General features: G+C 38.1%; 2 long non-coding RNA genes across 5 annotated transcripts; one reads left to right on the top strand and one right to left on the bottom strand.

Annotated features, from left to right (window-relative positions):
- Positions 1–814: 814 nt before the first annotated feature.
- On the bottom strand, positions 815–5,721 carry LOC135307205 (uncharacterized). Its single transcript, XR_010367933.1, has 3 exons — positions 4,835–5,721; positions 3,952–4,084; positions 815–2,193 (listed from the first exon to the last, which is right to left on the bottom strand). It is a non-coding gene; the product is annotated as an uncharacterized LOC135307205 (long non-coding RNA).
- Positions 5,722–10,006: 4,285 nt separating this feature from the next.
- Positions 10,007–22,191, top strand: LOC135307187 (uncharacterized). 4 transcript variants are annotated; one of them, XR_010367917.1, is made up of 5 exons: positions 10,007–10,299; positions 12,305–12,416; positions 17,175–17,247; positions 20,204–20,361; positions 21,645–22,191. It is a non-coding gene; the product is annotated as an uncharacterized LOC135307187 (long non-coding RNA). The 4 variants fall into 4 exon arrangements; XR_010367915.1 differs by having other exon boundaries at positions 10,017–10,299; positions 20,204–22,191; XR_010367922.1 differs by lacking the exons at positions 20,204–20,361; positions 21,645–22,191 and adding an exon at positions 18,098–20,197 and having other exon boundaries at positions 10,017–10,299.
- Positions 22,192–22,702: the final 511 nt, after the last annotated feature.

Raw genomic sequence — 22,702 nt, forward strand, 5'->3', positions numbered from 1 at the left:
AGACAAAAAGGAAGGATTCCACCATGCCATTATAACATCTTGCACTACAATATTCTTGATACTGTTACTGGTGGGACAGAGGAGCTAATGAGAACCTAATCAGAAATAATTTGTTGAGGTAGAAGCTTTTTCTGGACCTGGAAGTAGATACTGCATGCAAGTACAGCTGGTAAGGCTGGACAAATATGTCCAAGAAAGGGAACTTACTTTCTTGTGGCTTTCAAAAATTCTCCCAATTATTGAAAAATCAGAAAAAAAAAAATTCTCACCTAGATACTCTGGAGATGAATGCAGTCATGCTTTTCAGTGTTGGCAGATACTTCCTTGGGCTGAAACAGGTCAGAATTTTTTCCATTTAGGATGGAAGGTGGGAGAAAAGTGCCTTTCTGCAAAAGCACAAAACTATCCCACCAAGGTTTGGTAACAAAACTTGTGTATGTTCCACACCTCCAAGCAGATGCCTGGCTTGTGAACAAGGCAGATAAGAAGGGAGAGCAGGGTTCAGGGTGCCCAGAGAGCTGCACCAGCCCCCTGCAATGGGAGAAACCTCCCAGTAATGCTATCCCTTGAGTCAGGGCTTCCCTGCCACCAGCACCAAGTGGGTGGCAGAAGGACCATTTGATGTTGATGGGATGGGTGCTTGCCAGGTCTCCTAACTGCCCCTGGATGTGTGGCAGTGAGTTACCTGTCCTGCCTGATGGCAGCTTCACAGGGCTTTTGTCTGTCCAACTGGGTGCACCTACTGTGGAAAGGAGCTGGAGGTGAATCATCACTGATCTATGTTTTAAAGCTTCCATGGTCTTCAGATAGCTTACATCACACTCAGCCTATTAGTTCATCAGTGTTAAACCTATAAGCTCATCAGTGTTATGAAAGGCAAGAATTGGCTCAGCAGGAAAATACCATCTTAGCCTCTGCCCTCTGCAGTAATCTGCTTTCTCAGTCTGCTCCTCAGTTTGGTAGCATTTCTGGAGAGCACAGGCAGAGAATGGGCAACAGGAGCTGCTGCTGGGGTTCTCAGCTGGGAGCTGTCTGCTCTGATGCCTTTGGGACTGCTTGCATGGGACTGGCTGCATCCTGTTTGTTCAATGGAGAAGGAAAGTCTGCTTGTGACAGAGCCAAGGGCACTGGACCAGCTAGTGCTGTGCAGAGAAGCAAAGAGGGGCATTTGCTGCTTTCATGCTTTCCCCTGCTTTCACTAAGATGGTAGGAGGTACCTCTGGGCAGGATGAGAAGAGGGCTTGTCTCCCTCAGCCTGCACTGCACCAAGGAGCCCTTTGCATACTTGCACAGATGGTTCAAAAAATTCTAGTTTCAGTATCCAAGTGAGTATTTTTTTTCCTGCAGAAGAATCTGATGCTATATCTGGTGCTTCTCCAGTCAGTAAAATTAGGAACTCAGGAGCATGCAAAGCATTGGAGGGCAATAATCTTCCCCCACTGGCTCCGTAAATCACCCCTGGGTGCCGACAGGAAGGCTGTAAGGCAAGAGGAAGGGAGCTGCCTTGGTAAGGAGAGACAGCCAGGCTTCCTCTGTCTACACACACTTCCTTTTCTAAACCAACCAGTCTTGGTCAACGTTAAAAAATATACAACGTTCTCATTGATCTTTTCTTGTGTTATTATTAGAACCATTATTTTTACATCGAATAAGCAGAGTTCAGCCTCCCTAACTATGGCTTAACCATGGAAATCACAGAAACTGAGGAATAAAAATTGACATAACAACAGAGCATGAAAATTGTTTTAAATGCAGTCAGACAATTTCAGAGTTTCAGTTCAGAGATTCATGTTTTATCTTTACAGAGCTTGCACCAAGGGAGACTTGACTATGTCAGGAAAAGTCATACAGCCTACAGTTAAAAAATATTGGTAAGGTGGGAATCAGAGGGGAAATAAAAAGACAAGACAAAACAGTTGTATACTGAAGAGATTACATTTCTCTTTGCCTTTTTGACTACTAATGAGAATCATCCCCATATTGCCTTAAAGCTAAATTAGTCCAGCACTGCAGAGAAGTTCGTGGTTATCCTTTCATGATGACACCATCATGGACTGTGTCATGTCCTTGTTTTGGTTTATCATATCAAAGCTTATCTGATGGTCCATGGGCCAGGAAAGAGCCAGGGAGAATATTTTTCACTGGAGGAAGTTTTCCATTTCATCTCAGCAGCTTTCACTTCTTCACTGGCTCCTAGTGGTAATACTAAGGAAGAAATAAATTCTATGCATCACACATCTCTTCTTCATCTATCTCCTGCAACTTCAGTATAAAGTTTCCACAACAAGAGTATAAGTGACCTTGTGTTGTTTTTGCTTTTGAGGAAAATCCTATTTTATTGACATCTGGGGATGCCCATGAGCAGAGGGGAAGGAGTCAGGTCCATGAACTCTTGGGAAGTAGGTTTTGGAGCAGAATTGGGAAAATTCCCTTCTGCAAGGAACAAATTATAACTTACCACTGCAAGGCTGTCACTTTTCTGGTGTTTAGAGATTGGGGGAACCAGTTTTTTTAATATTCCCTTGTTTTTCAGAACAGTAACTGGTAAAGCAACAGGGATCATTCATGTATGGTGATGTGTTTTCCATGGACCACCTGCTCCACTGGTTTGCAGTCTGGGGTAGAAGATTGAAACTTTCTCAGCTATTAAAGGTTCCCCCATGTCTGTGTAGCTTTACTGGGCACTGGACATGCTCCATATTGTAGTATTATCTGCCATTACAAAACATTCTGAGGAGAACAAGGTTGCTGAGTGAAATGTAACATTTTTTAAAAGATTGCTAGGAAGGGAAGTTTATTAGGGCTGGCTGGTGAAAATCCTCTCTGTGTTAGGCTTCTACTAATAAACTTTGCATGCTTTCTGCTTGATGAGCATGAAGCACGGAAAAAAGAGGGATTCTTTTTGTTGCAGTTATTTGCAGTCTAATTTTTCAGGCCAAAAGATAGTCTGAATGATCTTAATTATAAATATACAACAGAACCAAGGTGAAGCACAGTCACAGAGGATCCAGTAACTGTTTTCAATGGGTCAGCTTCTCACACAGTATCCTTTGGTTGAGGCTTTCAGATTACTTAACTAGGTTGAAAACAAAATGTTCTTTCACAATGTATTTTTGGTTTGAAAGGGGATTGGTAGCTTTCTTCTGTCTGCTTGAAGCCTGCTGAGCTGCATGTACTGTACTCTCTCAAAGCTTGGTTCTTTGCAACTCTGAGAATAAAATACTGCACTTGCTCCCATTGACTGACTGAAATAAAATAATCTATGATGCCTGAACAAGTCTAAATGAAATAATAATATCCTTATTAGTGAAAACCAGATTGTTGATGTGATAATTGAGCAGATTTATTGTCATCTCCTTGGACTAGTCTGCTGAAACAGCCTGATGTTTTATTTAATCTCATATCAGAGGAATTGCAGGCTTGTAATCCGTCATTAAACAACATTTAGAATGATGGATGAAAATGTCAGCTTTCCCAGCATATTCAATCCATATCTCATTAAAACATATTATTTATGTCTCTTGTAATGGAACCTGCAGGGGTTTCCAAAGGAAAATGAAGACATCAGTTGTTGTTGAAAGATGAAATGAGATTTACTGTAGTTTATGAATTAATAAATGCGTATAAAATACTTATCCACACTATCAATTGTCCTTTACCATTTTACAAATAAATTGACTGCCTTGGCTTTCCTCTTGCTGTGTATGGCAGTGTTTTGTTATGTTCATTTTGTTAGTAATAATTCAGTGAGAAAAATATTAAAAAGCATGTAGAAAAAATTATTTTAAATTTTTTTTCCAAGACATGGTGTGGGGAAAAGCCCTTGAATGCAAATTAGTAAGAAAGACTTTACTGTTCTGTTTGCTAAGGACAGCTTTTGTCCCTGTTAGTCCCCATGCAGACAAAGCAATGCATTTCTTTGACTACAAGAGAATTCCATTTTAAGGATACTTTCTACTGTGTGCTGGCTCAAAGATGAATGAAACCTTGATTTATGTGGTTCTGGTGCTGCTGTAGTCGTGGTCACAATGGCAGCTGTTGCCACACTTTAACTACATTTGAGGATCATGTTATGCTTCAACTCCTAAACGAAAATAAAGGAAAATGAGTAGTAAATGTCTGCCTTGTCTACAACAGATCAACCCATATTTCAGATGAAAATGAAGGCAAAATATAGGTTTGATTTGCCTGTGGAATTACCATTATCTGGCAGACGGGAGCTGGCCACTGGAAACAGTTCCTGTCTGTTCAGCAGCCAATGCAAAACAAAAACTGTCATAGTGTGATCTTTGTCAGGTCATTGCACCAGACCAGTGACAAATGTATATGTTGGTCAGCTGGAGGAGCTTTGAATTCCTGATCCTATATGGGCTCTGGGCACAATGCACTTCCAAAATTTGTTCCTGAGTTTATTTTACCAAAGGCAATGCTGGCTGTGAGGGGAGAACAATCTCTACAAGTTGTTAGCTTTCCAAATAACAGCCTGTGTGTATGGAAACCAGAAATAAAACATAAAGATCTTATATTTTTCTCCACCTTAGACCTACAGAGAAGAGATATTTTACTTCTTTTCAATTTTCTTTGATTCATATGACTTCACCTTATTGTGTGTGAGGTGAGGATCTGTATACACAAAACAGCAGTTTTGGCTTGTTTGGGCATGGTTCTTAGAAGAAAAGGTTTTCAGAGCATAGCATAGATTTAAAAAATGTTACTACTTGTATATCCTAAAGAAGCAGAATAAAAATCACTTTTCCATGCAATGATGACATAAGATACATTATCAAATCCCCTAGCCCAATCATAAATACAATCATAATATTGTCACACTTACTCAGAAATCTATCAGTGAGCTACTACAAAACTGGTTATGCAGATTGTATGTCTTCTGAAATTACAATGATACTGTCTTCAGATTAAATAAAGGTACTTTTTGTGGCAGCTGGAGGAGTAACTGGAAGGCAGAAAACATGTCCAAATCTCAGCAGTGATGTCCAGAGCAGAAACATGAATATATGATAAAAAAAATGGCAGAAATGAGAAAACATATTTGGTTTCTGTCAATAAACCAGAGAATGCACATATATGTCTGGTTTAGTACCTATCTTTGAAGGACACACATACATCACAAAATGTCTGAAAGTCACATTTGGGGAATTTTTCTTATTCATTCTTCTCAGGCAAAGGAAAAGACAATGAAAGAGAATTGTATTTTATGTTATGTTCTCTCCCACCATAGTTTTCTAGGCAAAAAGAAGAGTTTAATCCCTAAGGAATTGTTCAATCATTTGTTCAATTATGCTACTAATGAAACTGATACTTCCCTGGAGAACCTGTATGAGATGACAGTAAAAATATAAGATGAGGCCATCTTGCATGGCCAGCCCTTTTCAGTAAGAAAAAGGTTTTCTTTTTTCAGATAAGAATTGTATCAGCAACAGGAGACACACACAGTCTACCTTTTCTAGTCATCAGAATACTCTTCCACAAACACTCAGGTTTTTGAAAAGACATGTTTATCTTTTCTCTAAGCTTAATTTTGACAATATTGTAAAGATTTCTAAAGCGACCTGAGGATTCAGTAAAGTTGTTCCTGTCTCTTTAGCAGTATTGTGCTTTGCCAGCAAATGAGTCATTTTCAATAAATATGCCATTCAACTTCAAAAAACATAGACTAATGTTAGTCTGATCCTTTTAGTTGAATTTTGTTTATTTTTCTGAGCCCAAAAGAAATAAAAAAGCACCAGCAGTGTGTGGGTTTTGGAAAGAAAAATCTGGGCAGCACTGATAACATTGAGGCAATCAATGAAGCCAAAATTCATTCTGTTGCAAAGACAGGCAAGGTTTCAAATAAGTACAAATTGAAAACATATGACAATCAAAAACTATGTGAGAAATGAAAAGTGTTGCGAATCCACAGGTATCAAAGTCCCTTTTAACATGTTAATATTTCACTTTTAGTGAATGAAAATGATCTGTTTGTTTAACCACAATGCGTTCTTCAGAGACGTTGGCACAGAGAAAGAGAAGTTTTTGTGTTTATTGTTATTAAGTTAGTCATAAGCTCCAAGCAGAGCTACCAGATAATGGTGGATTTTTTTGGTTGTTGGGGTTTTTTATTGTTTATTTTCTTTTTTAATAGTCCTAAAGAGATTAAATGTGAGAACTTAAAACAGGACACTGAATAAAAGCAAAGAGGAAGTGGGACAGTGGATCCAAGGAGCAGAGAGATTGAAAGTCATTCATGGTGAGAATTCTGCCAGCTGCAATTAGATAATGTTTTATTCCTCGGTGGGATGTTATTTTGTGATAAATACTTCAGGGTATTGCTATTTTTCATAATTTACTATATGGCTTATAATTAAAGCTAGGTTGCTTTATCATTAGACTGTAGAAATAAAGTCATGGCTGCCTTCTTTAATAGCAACAAGTGATGTTTTAATTAAACTTTTGAAAGAGTGGATGGTAGGTAAAAGAAGGAAGAATTGGATGGTGAGCTTTGAGACTACTCAAGAGCTGCCCCAGACATGGTCAGGGTGAGTATCATTCTAAGGCACAGTTAATGTGATAAAAATCTTTCATAAATATTTCACAAGTGGTTGTAGAAATTAGGTGTCTTGCACTAAATACTTGTGCTAAAGTATTTTCTGCAGTAAGAGAAAGAAACAAGATAGCACCAACTTTGATACTTATATTGGTTACGTGTATTATCTGTATGAGCCCACAATATTTCAGATCCAGTGTCTTTTTTTATAATGAGTGTCTTTTCTGTAATCAATTTTACAAATAAGCATTAAGTAAAAATGTATTATCTGCCTGAGCCCATGATACTTCAGATACAATGTCTTTTTTATGGATGTCTTTTTTATATATAATGAACATCTTTTAAATAATTGATTTTCACAAATAAGCATTTTAAGTAAAAATACTAGAATATAAATATTTACTACTGTATATAATCTCTATAAATCAGTTTCTGACTTAGTTTGCTAGGAAGAAACCATCCCTTTTTGCACTTAATGGGTATGTAGTCTGCAATATTGAATGAAAGCACTGGTATGCACTATTTTATGGTGGAAGCTATCAATAATATGTACCAAATATATTGTATTGAATGAAAGACTGATTAATCAGTTATACAAGGGATTGTACAATGCTTTTAGTGAATTTACAGAGAGTCATAAAACCTATAAATCAATGTATTTTTTATCAATTCAGTGTCAGTAGGTTTAATTAATTCAATTTTCCTGAACAAAATTAATGATGTGTTTTTAATATTTGGTTTTAAAATAAACATTCAGAATTACATATTTTATGTTTATAATGGTAAAATATAACCATTAGTTAGTAGTTAGTTAGTTAGTTAGTTAGTTAGTTAGTTAGTTAGTTAGTTCATACTGTGCATCCACAATGCACCAAGATAGTTTGATTCAAAGCTGAAGTCTCTGGAGTTGAATTGTGAGAGTAAGAAAAGATTAAGAAACTAGAGAAGGATTAAGGCACTGAAGAAGGATTTCCACATCCTGGGTTCACTTTTCAGGTCATTTCCAGTGACAATTTGAGGAATACAATTTTTAATTGTGATGGGTGACTTTGGCTGGATGCCATGCACCCACCATACTGCTCTGTCACTCCGTTCTCAGCAGGACAAGGGATGGGGGGAGAAACTAAGAGGGAAGAAAGCTTGTGGGATAACATAAAGGCAATTTAATAAAGGTCACGGAGAAGCAAAGGAAAACAAGAGATTTATTCTCTACTTCCCATCAGCAGGTTATGTCCACCTCCTTCCCAGAGAGTAGGGCTTTAGCACTCATAGTGATCTGAAAAACAAACGTTGTAATAACAATTACCCCTCTCTTCTCCCCACCCTCACTCTTTGTTTTATTTGCAAACCATATTAATTTGGTTTGGAATATAATTTTGGTCAGTTTGGGTCTGCTGTCTTGGCTCTGTCCCCAGCCCACTGTTGAGTGGGGAATATTGAGGGACAATGCTGATGCTGTGCCAGCCCTGTCCAGCAGGACCCAAAGCACAGGTGAGTTATCAACACCTTGCAGAGCAGAGCTCAGTGAGGGCTGCTGTGGGGAAATGAGCTCCAGCTCAGCCAGAGCCAGCTGCTCTTCAGCTCAGACCAGCCATTTGGAAATGGAAAGCAATGCTGTGATGGGATCATTGGGAAGGAGCCTCTACACGTGCAGAGATGCTCTCATTTATGCTCCATCAAAGGACACAACTCCCTGGCTGGAGTATTTCAAGTGAAAGAATCCAGTAGCTTTGAACAAATTCCAGCTGGGTACAGCTGTCAGTAATTATTAATCTCATGCAGATATGAAACACCATGGAATCAGTAACCCATATTCCTGTCTCAAAGAGGTAGAAGTTGTTCTAACTCTAGAATGAATTGCTGTGGTCTTATCTTCTGCTGTACTGATTTGTTCTGTTCACCTTGACAAAATACAACATACAGTGCAAGAAGGCAGAGCACAGTATAATTTCTGTGGAGTGGTACTTTCAAATCTCATATAAGTGCTTTAATACTATAGTGTTCAGGTGAAAATTGCAAAACATTTATCTTCACTACCAGTTTGACACAATTGCTAATGTTAGCACTTGGTTTATGGTGTTGATGACAAAAAATTAAAGGCAGTTTAGTCTATGGATTTCAAGAAAGACAGTTCAAAAATATGTGAGAATACATGCTTTCTCTGAGCCTCATTGAAAAGAAAAGCTATTTTAGTACTTAAACCAGCTACCTATGAGCTTCACAGCATATAAAAACGTTTGACAGCAAACGTGGTATTTCTTCATATGTGTCTCCAAGCAAAATTTGAAACTGAAATCCAAGAAAATGCTTCTAATGCAAGGATAGTGGGATCTGCCTTTTGATTTTATGAAAACCATAAGCAAGTAATGGCACATGTTATGGGACTGATACAGAGAAATCCTCATTCTGATAAAGGCAGAAGTTTCCTAGTTCCAGACTCACAGTCAGTAAACAGGTGGTTTTCCTTGCATGTGTATTTTGCTAAAATGGAGGCATAATAAGAGTTTTTAATTTGACTTGGCTTGATTGAACCTTTATGCTTTGATAGAACCTTTATGCTCCTTACAGAGAATCTGGAGAAAAGCAGGTTTGAGAGATAAAGAAGAATTTTTACATCACTTACTAACATATTTATAGTAGGGACAGTGTAAACATATAAACTGAAAGTATTCAATACATTTTTTATCGAACTACCTACAAGAAAACATCATTGAAACAGCATTGAATTTTTAAAATGAGATGTTGTCTAGTCACTGCAATGAGTTGAAGGTCGTCAGTATTGTCTGCTCCTTGGTGCACCTTGGAGATATCACAAAAGCTGAAGACCTTAGAGATTTGAAGTGCTTCCACTTGAAATTCTATCCAGCTAATGACTGATTACTGGTTATTTGAATAGTGAGAACAACATACTTACAACTTAATAAATGTTTATGAGTAAAGATAATGATTTAACAATGGTTAGTTTAACATTCAGCTAGTGACTAACATATGCCACATGTGCTTCATTATCACAATTGCTAGGAAAGATACTTTTCATGAAATAAAAATGCCAATTTTATCATAAAAGTAATTCCATGCTATATTCACGGTATCTCAGATATTTTAATTTGTTTGTATTATTTTGCACTGAATAAAACAATTCCATCTGTTCATGTTGTGTTTCCTGGGAACTCATTCTCGACCATTTGTCAGCTGGTTGCTGTTTTTCAGAGAATGATGCTTGCCATAAATCCAGTAAGAGTTATTGGGTTCTGACTTCCTGGGTCAGCCTGTAGGTCTCTGTGCACCGTCTGTGCTTTAACACAGTGTGCTGTGATGAGCGTGCAGACCCTCCTGCCTCCAACACTCTTTAAGAAGCTTTTGCAGTAATGGTTTATGTGAACAAAGTCAGACATTGCAGGTTTAAAGAGGGAGCTGCACACACCCCTTGAGGGCTCTGTGTGAAACTACTGTTGCTGGTACAGAGCTAAAGCACACGGCTCCTCCTCCTGAAAATATTCTGGATGTCAGGACCACAGTATGTATAAACCTGATAACACATAACAGAAGCCTTGCTACTGCCATAGACCTAGAAGGAATTTAACCCAGGGTATCCTTCTAATAGCCAAGCATTTCAGGAACGGGATACTGAGTAAGAAGTGTGCTACTCTCTCTTATAGTAATGTGAGATGGATCTTTTTGTTCTCATCCATAATCTTGAACGTAAGAAAGTCTAACGGGAACACTGTATAGCCTCAGTCCTCCAGACACTCAAAGTAAGTACTGCTTTTCTGTTCTTGCCTTTCAGAACCTGCTTGATGGTTATCAGTTGCAAAGACACTGGTAGCACAGTCTTGCTGAATTATATGGTACTTAGAAAAAAACTTGTAGCAGTTTAAAAGCTTTGACTGTTACTATAAGCACCACTTCTGGATTAAATTTGGTACCACTTTTTCAAAATAAATATTTTCAGCAGGCCCTGCAGTTAAATGCATCATTATGATTAATTTATGCAGAATGAAGCAGCCTTTTAATTGGTAATGATTAGCGAACTTTCTAAATCTGGAAAACTTCAGTAGGCTTAAGCTCTCAATATATAGCACTCTCTATTTTTACACCACAGGCTTCCATTTAACAGAACAGGAAACATCTCATCCTGAAACTGCTGATGCTGCAAGCACCAAAAAAAAAAAAAAAAAAATTTAAAAAATAGGCTTTTAGTTCACCAGAAGTGTCAGCCCATACTAGTTTTTATGTGACCAGAAAGCAAAACCTAAGAATTTTTATCACAGCATTATCTAGAAATGAACAAAAACCCCCTCTTGCTACAATCTTGACCCACACTTACCTTGAGATCAGTGACTAAACAGAGAAGAAATGAGGGTGAGTAGAAGTAAGTTTAGCTTTACCTTTTTTTTTTTCCTACCATCTAATTATGACCACTGCCTGTTTTGCACTTAAATTTGATTAAACACTTCTTGTGTAAGGTCCCCATTAATTTGACCAGTTTCTCAGCCCAAGTTTTGGAAATTTGGAAGGTAAATACATAATTATTTAATGCATAATACAAATTATGTGGCACCACTATGGACTCAGCTGGAGCTCTTGTCTAGGCCAGGTGTAAATGCACTGTAATGCTCAGGAGAAACTGGTGTGACACCAGTGTAAAAGGCAGGAGAATTAGAGCTTTTTGGTAAAGTGTTCCCACATTCTCACCACAGCCTTGTCTTCTAATACCTGTTCTGCACCATCTCTTTTTCTGACCACACTTGGGTCAGCTTGGAAGCAAAGCTGTCACCTGAAGCTTACATGCATATGAGAGAGCAAAATAACACCCTTCTAAAATGCGGTGAAACTTCAAAGCCACGGTCCCCTGTGCTGTATTTTGTGAGCTGCAGCACCTTTATGTGTTGTGACAGGATCAGCTGAACTCAAAAACTACTTTTTTATCAACTGCTCAAAACCAGTAGGTGCTGTTGCAGCTACTTTACAGGTTTCTCATGGCAGCAGGGAAACTGCATGGGGAGATTGGTGTCACAGCCCCTTCACAAGGCAGTTGTCAAAGAGCCTGAAGTACCTGTTCCTGTCCTTGAAGGAGCTTATTCTTGGTTTAATACAACTTCACTTTCACACACAATGTTAACCTCATAATCATCCATAAATGTAGTTCACTGTGCCCAATATATACATAATTTTCTTCTTTTTAGTCTGTGGGAAGAGAACAAACTTATATCCTATACAAAACACCATCCAAGTTCATCCAAGTCTATTTAGAAGGAGATACTGTGGGTACTAATTCAGCTCTGTGTTGTTCCTAGACCTTGTAAGACAAGCAAACACAAAGTCAGAAAAATGAACACACATCTAAGTTACTTCTATGCTTTCTGCCCTTTAGTGCCTAGGATAAGAAAAAAACAGGAACCTGTGAGATGTTTCAGGAGCTGATTGCTTACATCTGGAACATAAATGTCTCCAGAATAGCTACTTAAGAAACCTTATTGCTGAATTGTGATTTGCACATGACTTACTATAATTAGAAGTGGAAGCTACTAGGGGGAAAAAAAGACTGTGGAAGCAGCAAGCAATAAAAACAATGTTTCCACTTAACTTTGTTTAGTGCAAAAGATGCAAAATGACAACAACATTAAAACTCTATTTGTGCGGATGGTCCAATCAAGAATACTTTATCTCTCACAGATTAACTCCTTAAGTCTGTTTTGGAAAGATGCTACATGGAAACATTTATGTTTGTCTTTCTCTAACAATGTTTTTTCTCACAAGGTCAGATTTACCAGCAGGACACCAATATCCACAAAAGTGCACTAACAAGGCAAACATAGACTTGGTGTCATTGAGTTCCTCCCCTGTTGTTTCAAATGGCAATTTCATGTGGGTGAGTACAAAGTGAATTGACAATTACATCCCGAATTGCTGTATTCTGAAGTGAAAATGAGGCAGACCTTATGCAGTCTATCTGTGTGAAATGACTTCTGCTTGTGCAAGTGCAGGTGCAAAAGGAGCTATTTGATCTAAGTGGTCCTGCTGTGTAAGATACCTTCAAGTAAAAGGAGAGAACACAGGATTGCATTTTTACCAATTATTAAACATTAATAAAAAGTCTACTTGATCTGAAGTGGGTCTATTTCATTAAACATGATTACTACAGTTTATAGGGTCTTTCAGTTCCTTTCTTCAGGGTGATTTCTCTGACTGCTCCATGAGAGTTACCTTCTTCCCAGTAATTTCTCTTGTCCAGCTGTCGGAACCCAGGACATCTCTCTGGATGCCCTGGATGTCTCAAAGCCCTGGCAGGGGCTCGGAGACCCTGGCAGGAAGCCAAAGACACCTGGAAATTTGATCTTAATTCATGGAGCAAACTGCCAACCTGATATGAAGAATTAGAGGCCACAAAAGTTTAAGTAGCATAGCAGTAGCAATCACAGGGAGAAGGGAAAAATTTTGGAGCACTGTACAGGGGGGTTTTGTATGTTGTACAGGGAGGTTTGAAATTCTGTACATGGGGGTCAGGGGTTCTAAGATGGAGGGATCTGGGCGTGCCCTGTCCTTCTTCTTTCTTCTCCTTGGCATCCATGTTCAAGATGATGTTGGCATGTGTGGATTGGTTCATGGTGAAGGTACACTTGCCAACAAGGGCGAAAAGTGTTGGAAATAGAAGGTAAATATCTTATATATAGTTTTCACTATAAAAGAGACAACCGCCCCGTGGGCGGGAGAGAGTGTCCTTGGCTGTCTTGCTGATCAGACCTCGGCTGGACAGACAGAAAAACTTTGTAGATAAGGAACAATAAACGCAACTGAAGACCAAAAAGCAAAAGTCCAGACTCCTTCTTTGAAAGCACAGCCTGCTCAGAACCACCTTTTCCCGTGCTGGGGCAGAGACGAGTAACAGCCAACCCCGACATCCAGCCTTGACCCACAGATAGTCTTTGGCATTTCATGATATTGTGACTTGTGGGAGCAGAAACTGCAGGACAAGATCTTCCCAGTGGCCTCAAGCCAAAGTGTTAGTTGTTGGCTAATGTTTAGAGTGGAATGCTGACAGCCATGGGTGAAAGAAACCTGACATTTTGCATTTCTATAAGCCTGAAATCTGAACAAAAAAATGCACTGAATAATCCACAGCCTTGCCAAAAGTTTTTGATTCTTCAAAGAATCAAAGGCCTTTGCAAGATTGCAGTAAAATTTCATTCAAATATTCTTGTTCTCATATAATTTATGTTTCAGCTGTATAAATAAGGAAATCATGATTTCTAGGGAAAAAAACCGCATAACCTAATCATAAGCTCAGATTTTTGGGCAAGGCAGGGAGTCAACATTTGCTATAGATTCAATCATCCATTGAAGTAGATAGTCATAGAAGGAAAAATTAAGGGCAAGCTTTGACCTGTAAATAAAACAGCTTTTCTTCTATCAAGTCAATAAAGTGAAATATATAGCCAGTTAATGTCAAAGTACACCCTTCACTCTGCTTAATACCTTGCGTAATTTCTCAGGCTAGAAAAGGCACCAGGCTCTGCTACACAATATTTTGACCCTGCAAACTTTAATTGTTGGTATAATGATGCAACTTGATACTTTCATTAAGCTTTTGGTGCCTGAATATAATAACCTCACTTTCCACATTGAAGTTTATGGTCTGCTCCATATTTTCCAGTAAAAAAATTCTCATTACTTACCTAGCTAGCATACAGGTGATTCCAATCTTAGGCCTTTGTCATTAGAATGAGATCCATCACTGTTTTAACACACTGAAAATAATCATGACAAGGCAGGTGTGGTAAAGCATGAGTCTGCCTGGAAGGAGTGGTGAACACCATTTCCCATTCTCAGCCAGGGCGGTGCTCCTGCCTTTGGGCTTGAAGGCTCTGAATTACCCTGAGGCTGCTTTCTGGGCACAGGTCGTTTGTGAATACCCAAAATTGCACCGGCAATCTGTTAATGCTGCACATGGTTGTAGGCCTTTTTTAAGAGAAAATGTTTGCAAGCTGAGAACAACAAGAAATTTTGTGGGAGGAGGACATCTAGTGATCTGACATGTATTTACATGAGCTGCATCCTTGCACAGCTCAGTCAGCCAGCTAACCAGCTACAGGATTTCTTGAAGAAGGGGGCAGGTATGCTTTGCTGTAAATCTCGGGATTTTGCTGAGATGACACCCAAAACAACAGCAGCCTTTTAACAGCCAAATTTTCGAATCAAGGCTCTTGAAATTAAATGTTGCATAGAAGTAGTGATTATGGCTACCCTTCTCATCTACAGCCGTGCCATATCCTAGCCTGTATTTTGCTGACATTAATGACTAACACATTTCTAGCAGAATGGCCATTAAGATCCTGATGTATTTACTTTTAAAGCTTCCCATTGGACTACAAATCTCGTCAGCATAACAGCATCTCTGAAACACACTGACAGCTCTTTTATAAAGATTTAGTTAAAATTATTCTGAAAGCGTGGTTTATTACATCCCAGAGTGATGAAAATCAGTTATTCAGCATTGTAACTGCAATGGGAGAATATCTCGGTATTTCATGCTGTTAACCCCTGACAGATTGGATTTCTTCTTCCAGATTTCACCTTTAAAAAACCCTGCTAATAACATGCAGCTTTTTGTGTTGTTTTTGTACCAAACTAGTAACTGCTGGGGTTTCAGCTCTCTGTGTGTGTATGTTACAGGCCAACAACATGAGTGATTCTAGTGATTCTCAAAGTCACAGGGAATATGCAGAAGGGTTAGGAAAAACTCTTCAAAACATGTTAAGAAATCATGTGCCTGACTCAGGACTGAAACCCACCCATTCCTATCAGAACAAAATCTAAACACAGAATCCAGTTTTTAAAAAATAGCTTCTACTCGTAAATCCATGACAGTATGAAAATTCTAAATTTGATTTGATTTTGAGAGGGATCAGTCCTGCCCTGCAGAGTCTTAGACTTGTTATGCTGTATGATGCTTGTAGGCGGATCCTCCCAGGTTTCTAATACAAATATTCCTCTGAATATCTGATTTTTCTGGGAAGGTAACAGCAGGTGATAGATGATAGCATTAATACTGGTGTGCAACTCATATAACCATTTTATATGGAGAGACAATTACCTAATCTTTTTCTCATTTTAGCAAACATAGCCCATGGAAGCTGGCAGCAACAATATTTTTTTTAAGGAACAATAATCCTGGGTGTCTTATCATAATTTTTTCTTAATTCCTTTGGCTGTTGAACAAGGAATTCAAATTTCCCTGTACATGGACAATTTCTCTCAGGGTTAGGCAAGGTTTCTTTGTCATGCAGAACATTTTCATTACAAACTTTGATAAACAAAGTTGGCATTGACCTTGCTGTGGTTATTATTCTGGTTTTTAATATTTTCAAAATAATTGATACTTTGTTTTCTTAAATAAAGAAAAATCCTCTCAGAAGAAAAATATATAAAATTATATTGCTTCCTCCTATTTCCTGATTCTGAAAGTTGCCAGGGGCCAAGCTCTGGACATAATAATATTGAAGACCCATGAGGGTGACCTAAAGAATCACAATGGTGAAGAATTGTGATATAGTGATTTAGGTAATTTTGTAGCAGCTGCTTGTAACTAGAAAAATGAGAAATGAGTTTTCTGTTGCTAAATATAATGAATTCCTTTTCTGTCCTGTCCTAAATTGACAAACTTCGTAAATGAAAACAAAGATGTGGTGCATGCAGATATAAAGGTTAATATGAAAATACATATTTTAAATGGAGAAATGCTGCATATTGCCACAGGAGGATTTTATTGCATCACACATTGCATAATTCTTCTAAATAAGGTATTTTAAAATTAGCAGATTGATGTCACACAACTTCCGTATCTTCAGAGCAATTTTCTATTATTTGCAAAACTGGCTACATATTCAAGAGCATAAATACAGATGAGTGACTTCATTTCAGGCTAATTTTTAAGCCCCATTTACTTATTTTTATTCAAGTCTATGAGAATGCAATAGAACAAGGCAGACACTTTTAGTTAGAATTAAATTTAGATACCATTCTGAATCAGACCATGAAGCACCTGATCATTTAGTAATAACATGACTTACTCTTTTAGTTGTATTTGCAATTGTATTAATTTCAGTGTGGCTCAGCTTGATTTTGAAGGTAGCAATAGATGTCATTTATTGGTTTATGCCATATATGAATAAATGTACCATCAATAAGCAGTGGTCAGATTTCTCTTGGTGATCACTCTAAAATGCTCATAATTACTATTTAATACACTTTTGACAATATTAAAATTGGAAATTTGCCACCTTGGGCAAATTTCAATGTATCCCCAGCCTCTAGGCTAGGCTTTTACTAGTCAGACTGTTCTGGGTGTACAGTGGCAGTCACCAGAGTCCCCCAGGACCCAGTACTCCCGTATTCCATGGAGCTCTTTCAGCCCAGCAGATGTCCCAAGGGACCTTATGAGTTCATGCTCAGGATGAGTTTCCCTGCAAGCAAAAAACCTTTCTGGCACAAGACTCAAGTTACATTTCCCATCTCTAGTGATGACAAATTAAACTTTCCAGAATGTGTAAGAAATATTTGTACATTTAGCAAAGGCAAGACTTCAGCAGCTACAAAAATTATATGTCATTTTCTTTTTTGGTCTTTGCAGGCAAGTGAAAGGCAATGAATTTTTTCTCTGCAAAACTGGAGGGACACTGGAAGTCATCAAGCAAGTCACACAGGTGAATGCAGTTGCACAGGTCAAGAAAGGGAGATGTCCCAGTAAATCCTGCTTGAGTCAGTCACCAATAACTTCGCTGAAATGAACAGGATTCAAAAGGAGTGCAACCAGGATCTGCTAACAATAAAGAATGTGTTCTTGGGGTGAGAGGCCTTCTGGTACTACCTGAAGAACTTTGCTGAAGAAAGAGCAGCATGACTTCAATATCTTTGGAAGCCACAAACTGAATTTTATTTGTTTAACCAATCTGGTAAACAATTTGTGCTCTAAACAAATCACACAAAATGTTTTCAAGAGGGCCTCTGCAATGGCCTGGGAGCAGCCAGGGCAAGTTGTTATTCAGGCTTCTCCTGCTGCTGTTGTTTCTCCATGCTCATTTGTGGGTGTGCACTGGAGCTTTTACCACCTTATGTAACAGGCAGTGCATTTATATTTGGGTCATTTTTAGAGTGGCTTATGAATATGATCTCTCATTAAAGTTTTTTTCCCCCAAAAAGTATCAAAATAGATGTTTTCAAAATTTCCTTCACTTAAAAAATATACTACATTGAAGTTAAATTAAGTTTATTTTGAAACTGTCAAAATTCACAAAAGACTTCTTTAGGTAATATTTAGTTAAAACATTCCACATTTACTAAATAAATACCTTGCATTGAATCATAATAGATGTGCAAGTCTGAAAAAATGCAGTTATATCCCTTCTCCAGCCCATGCCATTTTTTATTTGGTTTAGTTTTTGGCGGTTTTGGGCTTTGTTTTTGATTTTGTTTTTGGGTTTGGTTTGCTTTGGTTTTGGGGTTTGTTTTTGTTTTTGCTTTTTTTTTGTTTGGTTTTTTTTTTTTTTTTTTAAGCAAGTAGACCAAGTGTAGGAGCTGTTTACAGAACACTGCCTGCATATTCGTGGGTGAAGATCTTAAAGTGTTCCCTGAGCATGACCCATCTTGGATGCACAGTTGTGACAATGAGGATCTCCGCTGGGAAACACTCCTGGAAGAGCAGTCCAGATTCCATCACATGGATCAGCCCTGTTGACTAAACCTGCTTTTATAGGGCAGCAGACAACCAAAGGGTGGCACCCTGAGGATTTTGCTGCTTCTGGGATACTTCTAGTTATTCAGTAAATTTTAATTAATTGGCTTGCCTGTTCCAGTATTTTTGCAGTTCTACAAAAGTGAATAAAAGGAAGACCACACACATTTCTCTATTTGTGCACTAAATGTGCATCCCAGCATTTTTTGGAACACAGGAGGCTTTCCAGGACCTGGCATATCTTTATGCATACATGTGCTGAGCACTGTAAGCCTATGAAGAGCTCAAAGGTCATGTCTACATGGTCTGATAGACTGCACAGCTTCCATTTGAAAACAGAGGCACAGTGAGAAATAACTTCACTTTGCAAAGGCAAGAGAAGCCTGAAGCAACAAATCCCCCACCTCCCTGCAAGTAGCATTGGTGCCAACATCGTAGTAGCTGTTCAAAACATTAATAGTAGAATGTAGAGAACAGTTTTGCATAAGATCCAAGGGTAACAAGTCAATAACTAATTTACACTGTCATGCTTATTTAAGTACTATTTTGTGTTTCCTAGGGACACAACATAACTTGGATAACACTTACTGACAGATGACAGATTGTCTCCACAGCTTTATGCAACCTATGCTCTGCAAAATACTGTTCACTACAAGCAAAATCAGTAAAAACTGATGAAAACATTTCTTTCCTCTTTTGCCAAGGTTCTCATATTAAAACACTCCAACTCAACACAGTTAAAATGGAGCAAGTCATATAAATTCAGTATTATAATATTATACAAATTAATACTCAATCAGGTGCCAGAAGATGGAACACAGATCTCATTTTCTTCTAGATTTTCATAATAAATTAATGTTTACATTCTTCTCATCAAGAATAGTGCAACCCTAGAACATTAAAAAATATGAGTTTCACATTATAAAAACAGTATTAGGTAACTAATAAACTCACTCAGAATTTCCTGATTGTATCTCATTTTGAGTAGCATGATAAAATGAAGAAACCTATCAGGATTTTTCACAAAATGGAAACTTAGTACACAGTTCAATGTTGCACAGGTCTTGTCCAAGATTTTTATTTTAATTGTTATTTAAGAGTGGCGTATTTCACTTGCCATTTTTCATGAGCTTATGTCCAGATTACCTGAAGACTCTGCAGCATCTTTCCTCCACTGTCTCACCTGAGTCTGAAGGACTTTTTCATGGCCCGAGCTTGTTTCTGCTGAGCCAGCAGGCTGGTACTCTTAGCTGTGCGAAGAGCATAAAATTGTCTTTTATGAGTGGGAGGCAATGAGTGGGAAGAGGTAAAGCAGTTTCTTTCCTGAGCAGCCTGCCTTGGGAGGAATAAGACTGATGGCTGGTATTAACAGCCAAGATAAACCCAAGGTAGGGTGCCAAGGGATGCAGAACTCACACGATGGCGTTTGGCAGCCCTGTCCCAAAGGCCACCTGACATCTCTCATGTCTTGCTGGACAGTTTTGCATCCGCATCCTTTTGCCACACATCCCCATTGGGCAGTGGTCTCAAGAAGGCAATGTTTTGTGTTTGCTTGTTTACGTTTTTCCTTGGAAAACCAGCCAGGAGTCAATTGTACCAGCCAGTCCAGTCTTCTGGGCTGGAAGACATCCAGCACAAAATAAGGTAGAGATTGGGAGAAACTGGTAAACAAAATGAAAACATCCTAAGATTAGTTATGCCGCAGGCTAATAATTCAGAGGTTAGAGAGAAGTGTTGCACTTCTTCAAATCAGGTGTATGCATTCAATTGTCTCAACTAGTAGGTGGCTATTCAAGACTTTAACGTTGAGTGGGAGTTGTTCTTTTTTTGGAAAGGGAGTGTTACACCAGTCAGGGAGAACAAAGAGTCTTATTTATTTATTTACATTTTAATATATTGTTAATTTATGATTAATTGTTTACTTTCAGTGATCCTAAAGGCTAATCTGTCTCTGGGAAGTCTGATGCTCTGTGATGAATCCAGCTCTCTCAGTGTTTCGTGTCTTTCCCAAAGTAGAAAGAGCCTGAAATATGCAAGAAGGTTACCACAAAATGCATCACACAAACATAGATCTTCTGAATTATAGGTTAGTATAAAATGCAACACTTCAGTAAGCCCTAATAGTAAACCATGTCAGGACATATCAATCAGTGTGATATAAATGAAAAAAATTACACTATTCCACTGTGATCATTCTGTGAAACTCCTTGGAAGTAGAATAAAACAAATGCTTATATTTCTCTTCCTCACAAGTTAAATTAAAGGAGTATAGTATTGCTGTGTTTATGAAACAATATTGACCTGCTTTTTAGAAGTCAAATATGTAAGTGGTGAAGAACTGGAATATGATGTGTAAAAAAGGCAGGAAGCAAATGAGTCATCCCTGAAGAATTTTTCTTTATTCTGTATCTCAAGCCCTAAACCTTGTTGGTTCACAGAAGTATTTAATTTAGTGTTCCCATGCCTTTGTTTCGTGTTCCAGAAGATGGCAGTAGTCCCACAGTATCTTATGGATATATAATGGCTGTTTTTTCTTCATACAGATTGGTTTTTTTTTCCAGCTGAGTTTCTCTATTTTACTACTTAAGGAGTAAAGATTCATTAGCATTACTTCAGTACTAACATACAGTTTATACCCGAATTTTCTTATCACCCATTCAGAATTTGCTTTAAAAAAAATTAATTTCTAAATAAAACTAAATTAAAAAAAAAATCATTTGTATTAAAATGCCTTATTGAAGGCTATGTAAAAAGACATGTAATACTATGCATCTACTACTCCGTTCTAGAGAGATATTAATGTCTGTTCTGTCTTGGGAAGGAGAGCAGAATGAATTATTAAGCTAAAAATAGTTAAAACAGCTTTAATTGCAGCCCTGAGTAATCAAAAAACTTAAACTTTTCAGCAAATATTATCTGTGCCTGCTGATGCATAAACTGAGGTACAATGAAAAGTTTTTATTTTCATATTTGTGTTGCTAATTCCCCATTTAATCAGATATCTTGTATTTGTCATTCTCTTAGACTCCATAAAGTCAAACCATGATACAATTAAAAGTGTTAGGTCCTCTTTTTGAAAAAAAAAAAAAAAAGAAAAAAAAAAAAGAAGTGTATTACACTGTAGTTGCAGCTGAAACTGAAGATATAAATCTTCAGAAGCTGATGCCGGGTGGTAACTGCAAAAGATGATATCTGTAAATGTCTGTAGGCAGCAGCATCATATTTTGGAGATCACTGGTATGGCATGAGGCTTGGTGTGACTACAAATGCCATCAGAAGGAACACAAGAACATGGGAGGGGTTGGGATCATGGATGGGTTGTTTCCAATGACACTGCCTGCTGCATTTATTGTCTCTTGCTTACTGCAGAGGTTCCTGAGTTCCATGTGCATCACTTAGCTCACAACACTGTTCCTGGTGCATCAAAGCCCCAGTGAGAGCTGCCTCTGTGTGTTCCACTGAGATTATGCCCTGTCTCTTTGTCTGCATTTTCTCTGCAATTGACACAAAAAGGACTTGAGTTTGATTGGAACATTTGGATCTTACCTGATTAAATGTAATATATTACTTTAATACCATCTCCAGTATTCCTGAAGATCACTTCCTTCCCAAGTGTGTTTCAGAGTCCGTAGTTTCTTTTTCTTTTAATCTAGGAGCCAGCAATTCATTCCAATGTGGTTAATATATTTTTGCCCTGCTTGCTGTGTGAACTGCAAAACACATGGAAGTTATTTTGGGGACAATAGATGAATTGTAAAGCAGCAATTGTGAAATTACCATGGTGAAATCCTAGCAAGTTTTTCTCTTTTCTTCTTGTTTCTCTTCCTCTTTCTCTATTCTCTGAACTCAGCTGAGTTCCTGTCATGATGACCTGAGACTACTTCAAGGATGAGTAAAGAATGATTTAATCAATCGATTATCTCTCTTGACCTTGTTTCTGAAAGAAAAAGGAAAATGTGTTCAGAATAATTTAAAATCCTTCCTCTGTAACTTCAGCTGCCTGGAGATGAATACATCTTCATTATTTTTGGGAAAATAACTGAAAGGTCCAATTTCCCTCTCCAAATCCTCTTGAATGCCTACCACAGCACTGAACTGCAATAAGGAGGATATAAGGCATTAGAGACTTGTGCAAAGTCATGAGGAGAAAGATGAGCCCAGTTTCAAAAGTCCAACAGTTTCAGGTCCCTAAATTGTTACCAAAAGATGAGGATTATCTGGTGAGAGATGACATTACACCTTGTGCCTATGACAAGCCATAATTTACTTTATTAATCACCATTTTTAAGGAAAGGACAAATTTAAGTGCTTCAGGGTCAGAAGCCGATGGTGACTGGTTTAAGTTGGACTTGAAACCACCTCTGATGCAACTGAGTGTGGCCCTGTGGCTCTGGCAGCAGGACCTGCTGCATGTGTCAGGTGGCAGT

This window comes from Passer domesticus, chromosome 1 (assembly GCF_036417665.1).
Source record: "Passer domesticus isolate bPasDom1 chromosome 1, bPasDom1.hap1, whole genome shotgun sequence".
NCBI classification, from domain to species: Eukaryota; Metazoa; Chordata; class Aves; order Passeriformes; family Passeridae; genus Passer; species Passer domesticus.